The following is a 6,565-nucleotide window of genomic DNA, read 5'->3' as shown; positions in this document are numbered from 1 at the left end:
CCGCGAGGTGAATACTGGGACCAGACGGAGAAGTTAAGGCTCTTGGATCTGATTCTACCTTACGTTGCTGTCATCGAGGACAAGTCGAACGACCACGAAGTCAACGTACAAAAAAAGAAGGCCTGGCAAGTAATTGATTCAAACTTCAGAGCGGAGTCGACAACGAAAGTTCGCGACCTCGATCGTATCAAGGAGCAATGCAGACGCATGAAGCTGACAGCAAAAAAGAATTAGCGGGATTACTCCAAAGAACTCTCGAGGACGGGAGGTGGTGCACCACCGAAGGAGCCATCCGCCGTGGACACCGCGATAAAAGACGCTCTCCCTCACGAATTTGTTAGAGACACGAGTGCTTACGACGACGACGTGGAAATGGACGGAGAAACGTGAGTTCATCGAGTTATTTTACTTCGTCCTTATAATAAATGGGAAAACCTACTTTTTCACTTTTTTTTTAGAACGACCGCACCAGAGCAACGTTTCGACTGCGTCCAAGAAGATTGTGTATTGGTGGAAGAGGCCACACTGGAGCACGTACCTACACCAGTGGAGTTGCTGCTAAGCACGTATGTCCTACTTTTGGGTGTATTTAGAATATAAATAATAAATAAATATTTTTCTTATCAAACTTTATTACACAGAATTCAAAATTGGCTAGCTATTTTCATTTCTTGATATTTCCCACAAAAATGATGATGACGCATATGGAAGAGTAAAAGAATTTCACCAGTGCACACAAAAAGACGATTACATCCTTACCCCCCCCCCCCCCCCCCAAAAAAAAAAAAATTATGAAGATGCGAACCTTTAGTGGATTTGTTAGCTGCGAACAATAACTAACCAAGTATGGGTGCTAGCCAAGCAAGAAAAAGCGTGAATCTTGTAATAGAGGTTACTGTACTACCTGCAGCCAAGTGCCTGCGCCGGAACACCTTGATGAACCGGAAGAGGTGCTGCTGAACACGTGAGTATGCTGATGCAGATGCTATTACCTGACAGGGAACATATCTGATGCAGGCTGAATGTGAAATAGAGTGAATGTGAAATAGGGTATCTATCTTCGGTAAGGAAACAAAACAAAACAAAACAACCTGTATTGAAGTGAGTGCTCAGTATCTTGACTTTCTTCTAGAGGTTGTGTGATGTCCGAAGTAACCTCACTAGTTTTCCTGTGGAAAATCATATTTTTGAGTTTTTAGCTTAATCTTTGCAGCAAATTTGCTAAATTTCTAAGCAAAGCATGGAAGTAGAAGCTGGTAGAGAAACTTGAATTTTGTCTTGAGAGTACCGGTCTAATTAATCAATGATGGTACCTAGTCTTAATGCATATGTGTGTGGGGTTTCTACTGTGTTGTGCTGTGCATATAAGAAACTTAACAGTGCATCATCACTCAGTGAACGTCCAGTGCGCCGCCTGTAAAACCACTGCACTATTGTGCGTTGAGTGACTTACTTCCTTGTGCTGTGCTTAGTCAGGTATGTCCAACTTGTGCGAGCTTCAATGTGTGCATTGAGTGCTCCCCCTAGACCTGAAACTGTTCCCTGTTTTCTTCCTTTTTCTTGCCCAAGCAAGCCTACCACAAAAGTTACCGGTCTCACCTTATTGTTCTATTTCCGTAATAACAGAAATACCTTAAAGAATCTTTTGAGCTCCAGAATGGCTGAATACGTTTGCTAGTCATTTAGTTAAAGGTAATTTATCATTCCTAGATCTTAAATCTATTGCTTTTCAGCCTGATATGCACCAACATGCCCAGGATAGTGTGACCGAGTCATGACATAATAATCAGATATGTCTTTAACTATGTGGAATGCAGCCGACCATCCAACCTTAATTTACCTCCTGCTGGATCCTTGACTGTAAGAAGGAACAACGGTACTGCCACTGCAATGCAGCGACGTGCTGGGATCAGGCATCACAGAAGGTGTGCATTCTTGTACTCGTTGCAAAACTCCGCATTAGGGAGTGAATATTGAGTACGCTAAAAATAATGTTGTCATATAAAACCTATGGTGACACTATTCTTTGCATACACAAAACGCTTGCGTATGCTATACTAAATCTCTCTAGTACATCGCAGACAATACTTTTACAGGAGCGGCAGTTGGGTTGCTCTAGGGCAAAAGATTTGTCTTGAAGCATTATACGCCTAAATTTTGGGGAAAAAAAGAGGGCCTTGGAGCTCTTACTTTCAAACATTCCTTGGGTGACATGGTTCCCCCAAAAACCTTTCCCAGGTTTCAGTTACCTCAAGCCACAGGAGCAGCTAATTATATCACTTTTATTGAATTTCCACCGCTGAAGTGACTTGCATTTTTTGTAAAACACTTTTGTGAGTGCAAACACGTTTTCTCTTGCTTCGGCAGCCAGGTCTCCGTGGCAGTGCAACAAAGCGTATTGAGCTCGTAGCTGACTGCTATAATGAAAAATTACAGTAGCAGATGCAGTTCGACCAGCAACAACACGATCTCCAAATGAAGATTTTACAGCAACAATTCAAGAGGGAGGTCCAGCAGCAACAATTCCTGGAAGAGCAAAACAAGCTTCAGCTGAGTGTGCTTAGCGAACAGTTAAAATACTGGCAGCGAAAAAATCAGACAATGCTAGCACAGGACTAAAACAACCGTGATGGCTTGTGAGAGAAAAAAACATCTTTGTCACATAACTTCTTTCCAGGCCGTGTTTTATTTTGGCAACAGGCACGTGTCTGTTTCGGTCTAAAACTTGGACAACACTACCTAGGTCATGCATAAGACGTGTGACAAGAATGCTTTTGTTTACAAGCCACCAGAAATGTGTGATGTCCGTAGTGTTAACTTTGGTGGTACTCTATTTCTTCAACAAACATGTGCTTTTTTATTTTTTATTTTTACTTCAGTCGCTTGTCAGCGCTTCTGTATTATGTGGTAGTGTAGTCGATACTGCACGACATGCACCTAATACCCCAAGTTAGTAGTTGTACTGCACTAGTACATTGTTCACGCCAGGGTGTCGCCATGCTTCTAAGGCAGACCAACTTCTCTTCGTCTAAACATTTATTTTGCTTGTTTTTCACTGCGTTGGCCGTGCTCTTTTCATGTTTTTCCCCACTAGGTTTACATTTGTTTCATGTACCTGAAGAAAAATGGGTTTGTATGAACTGCGACCTGAATGCAGTTCCACTTGGAGGATCCTCGGGAGTTTCATCACTTTCGGAACTGGTGTCACTTGAATCGCTTGATTCGTAGTCCGTGTCAGAGTCTGAACTAAAATCATCCTCATCTCAAAAGAAAAAAGTGTAGGCCGCATTGAGACGAGTTTAAAGTATGGATGTCTATTCCATTCATATTATGCAATCTTATTACCGTTGTGGTCCTTGGCAATGTTGAAGAGCACACATGCCGCTACTATCACAGCCTTTGTTGTGTCTAAGGAGATTTCAAGTTTTCGGATAAGGCACCTGAACTTGTTTTTCAGTTGCCCGATCACTCTTTCAATGGCATTCCTTGTAGATTTGTGTCGTGTGTTGTACTCTTCTTCTGGACTATCCGGCCGTGCACCGAGGACTGGTGTCAAGAGATGCTGACTGCACGTATATCCGTTGTCCCCAGTAGGAGGCCTGTCACTTTCTGTGTGTAAATAAGTATAAACTGCATAAACATTAAAATATGTTCACAAAAGGGATATGTGTCTTTTTTCAGAGTGATTGAATCCCAATATTTATTATTTTTTAAGGCTGGGCAGTAATGAGGCTACTATGTACCACTTTAGAATGTTTGCGAACAATAATCGTAGCAAACACTAGCTTACCCCCTCTTGAAACTTCTCCCGAAGGGCACATTCCTCCCAGATCCTTGAATCGTGAGCACTACCACGCCACCGTGCCACTACGTTGGTTATTTTCTCCTTAGCATCACAAACCAGCTGGAAAGGAAAATGCAGTGTTGTACGTAACATACTCTTCTTAAGTTGCCCCACCGAAAATACTTTTTAGGGTGGGTTGATAGTTTTCAAATAATTTAAAAAGCCAATATTTGGTACACTAACCTATCAATACCTTTTGCAAGTATGTTGTACTCAATTGCTACATTGGTCGCAAGATACCCCCACATTTTTCATCGGAAGGTGGCAAAGTAAAAATATGACTAATTGCAGTGCTTTGCGACCACAGGCTTTTTTTTCTTTTTTTTTTAGACACTCTTGGGCCGAGATGCAGCACCTACCTCTGAGGTAGGTACTGCATCTCGGTAAACAAATGTGCCGCCTCAGTGTAAGCAGACACACGTCTCTTGGCGGGGCAGGACACCAAAGACATCTGCTGGCCGTTCAATTGTCGCTTTGCACGCCCCAAAGCGTTAGACACAGCCTAGATTCTGAAGCAGGAATGCCTGTAAGCGAGCACCAGGGTAAGTATACAAAGCCAGGGTGGAATGACGTATTCCTTATAGGCTCATAGCCAGGAAGCACTGCCACAAAACACTGGTAAAAGCCTATAGTAAACTGATGTTCTATTTCCTAGGAATCTGGAAAGAAAGGTGAAGTGACAAGGCACCTTTCTTTCGAAAGCTCTAAAAAGTTTTTACTGGTTAGTGATTTAAATATATTCTACTTGAATACTTTTTTGAGAGATGAGTATTAGGTAGTTGATGTTTTGCCTGGTACTCACTTATTTAACTTAAATACTCTTTTTGGATATCGTTTTGAATGTCCACAAAAACGTAATGAATTTGCTAGCGTACTAGGAAAGGTGGAAATAAATTTGTTAGCTAACTCACTTGAACGTTTAGGGCATGGAACTTCTTCCTGCAGATGTACAAAGCCTGCATTGGCCCTCCTGGATTCTTTATCCGTATGTGAGTGCCGTCGATAAGCCCAACCACAGAGGGAAACCCGTATCGTTCGAAGAAGAGCTGGATCGTGGAGCGCTGCTCCCTGCGGTTTTCAGGAAAGTGCACAAACTGGGCGCGTCTTCGCGCGAGAGCCCGAGAGACCCGACCTACGATCCGCGACTGGGTGGGCTGGCTGAAGCCGTGGATGTCTCCAGCGCCGTCTTGATAGCTGCCTTTCGCAAAAAAGCGGAGGGCGCTGAGAACTTGAAGCTCCGGCGAGATTGCGTTGTTCACCGAAGTTTCGTTGAGGTCTGACCGAAGCAGGTTCACAACAAACATCACAGTCTCCTTCCTCAGTTTGTACCGCCTTTTGAAATTGTCGTCGCTCCATATAATGAATGGGTTCTGCCGGTCGCGTACCGTACGGGGCATCACGCGAAGCGCTTGCACTTGGGAAAGCTCTTCGAGCTCGAGAAGATTTCGCAGGTCGGCCATATTTGCCCCTAAACGCCTACTAGTCGCCCGCTAAACTAGCCCTACCCCATGACTAAGATTTGTTAGTCAACTTCTTAGTCGCACGGGGTGACTAGGCCCTAAACAAGACCGGTGAATACCAAGCGCTCACTTAGCGGCGACTATCGCTCGCCACGTGATCATTTTAGTCGATGACGTCGCTAGTCAGTGGTTAAACAGGCGCTACTCGCGCCTGGTGAATACGGGTGACAGTCTTCTCGGAAGCAAGGCTGCTACTAGGGCTGCTTCGATCGTGGCTTGGACGTCGTCGGCTCCCACGAACCGCTTCCGCGAGCCTCACGTCGTTTGCTTGGTTCCTTTACGTTTCCGGCGATGAATCCCCCAGCCTTGGCCTTGGCCTCATCTCTATAGGACCTAGCTGGTGAAAAGCAATCTACGACAACGCGGCGTCTTTGGAATGCGATTGCTACGATCAGTGGCTCTTAAAACCTCAGTGATCCTTCTTCAATTGTGAGCTCTGTGTGTGTGTGTAGGCGTTGTAAAGAGAGCTCTTCGGTGTGAGCGCTCTTACCTTCACAGTGTGCAAACTCTTCGAATGGTTCAACAGGCGGCGCTGCGAGACGCGAGCCTTCGGCGTTGCTTCAACTCGCAGTGCGGTGGTGTGGTTCTCAAAATGGGCACTTATACTCATTTTCATACATAGCGTGCATACCTGTCAAAGGTACTGAAATGGTGCGGATGAAAATACAGAAAAAAAAATGTGTTCCTGGGCGCGTTTCGTGGACGAGTGGTGGGCTGCTCTGGTGATACCGACGTCTCGGCGGCAGTGGTTCAAACCCACTAAACGCGCAGTTTTTTTGTTTCTTTTTAGCCTTTTTTTGTGCAAGGTTTTGCGCATTGCCGAACTGCATTATTTCGATTCCTCCTTTCTTCTTGCTATTTATTTGTAAGTCGCCGAGAGGCTACATTTCTACCATCTGCCCTGCCGCTTTGCAAGTGTTATTTGCCTGCAGCACCGAGTTATATTTTTTTCGTGCAGCGTGGAATGAGGAATCTCACTGATAGCAGCCTTGCCCCAAAATTTATAATAGGACGTTAATCGACAATAGTTGTGGCCTGAACAGCTTATTTTGAAATAGCTGTCAAGGGTAGGAATCCCCCTCTCGGGGTACTTGCGATGCACCTTGAGGCGAATGGCGTTGTGTGTGAATTCGGCATGCTTGACAGTCCCCGTGCTCGAAACTTCTACATGGCGAGGTCTCCGCTTCGGGGACGCCAGCTT

General features: G+C 44.7%; 1 long non-coding RNA gene across 1 annotated transcript; it reads left to right on the top strand.

Moving 5' to 3' along the window:
* Positions 1 to 241: 241 nt before the first annotated feature.
* LOC121833329 lies at positions 242 to 1,830 on the top strand. The gene is made up of 4 exons (XR_006076630.1): positions 242 to 386; positions 459 to 566; positions 911 to 964; positions 1,818 to 1,830. It is a non-coding gene; the product is annotated as an uncharacterized LOC121833329 (long non-coding RNA).
* The last annotated feature ends 4,735 nt before the right edge of the window (positions 1,831 to 6,565 follow it).

This window comes from Ixodes scapularis, unplaced genomic scaffold, assembly GCF_016920785.2.
Source record: "Ixodes scapularis isolate PalLabHiFi unplaced genomic scaffold, ASM1692078v2 PGA_scaffold7__128_contigs__length_106722199, whole genome shotgun sequence".
NCBI lineage: Eukaryota > Metazoa > Arthropoda > Arachnida > Ixodida > Ixodidae > Ixodes > Ixodes scapularis.
The sequence above is the reverse complement of the archived record's forward strand: the minus strand, read 5'-3'. Positions and strand labels throughout refer to the sequence as shown.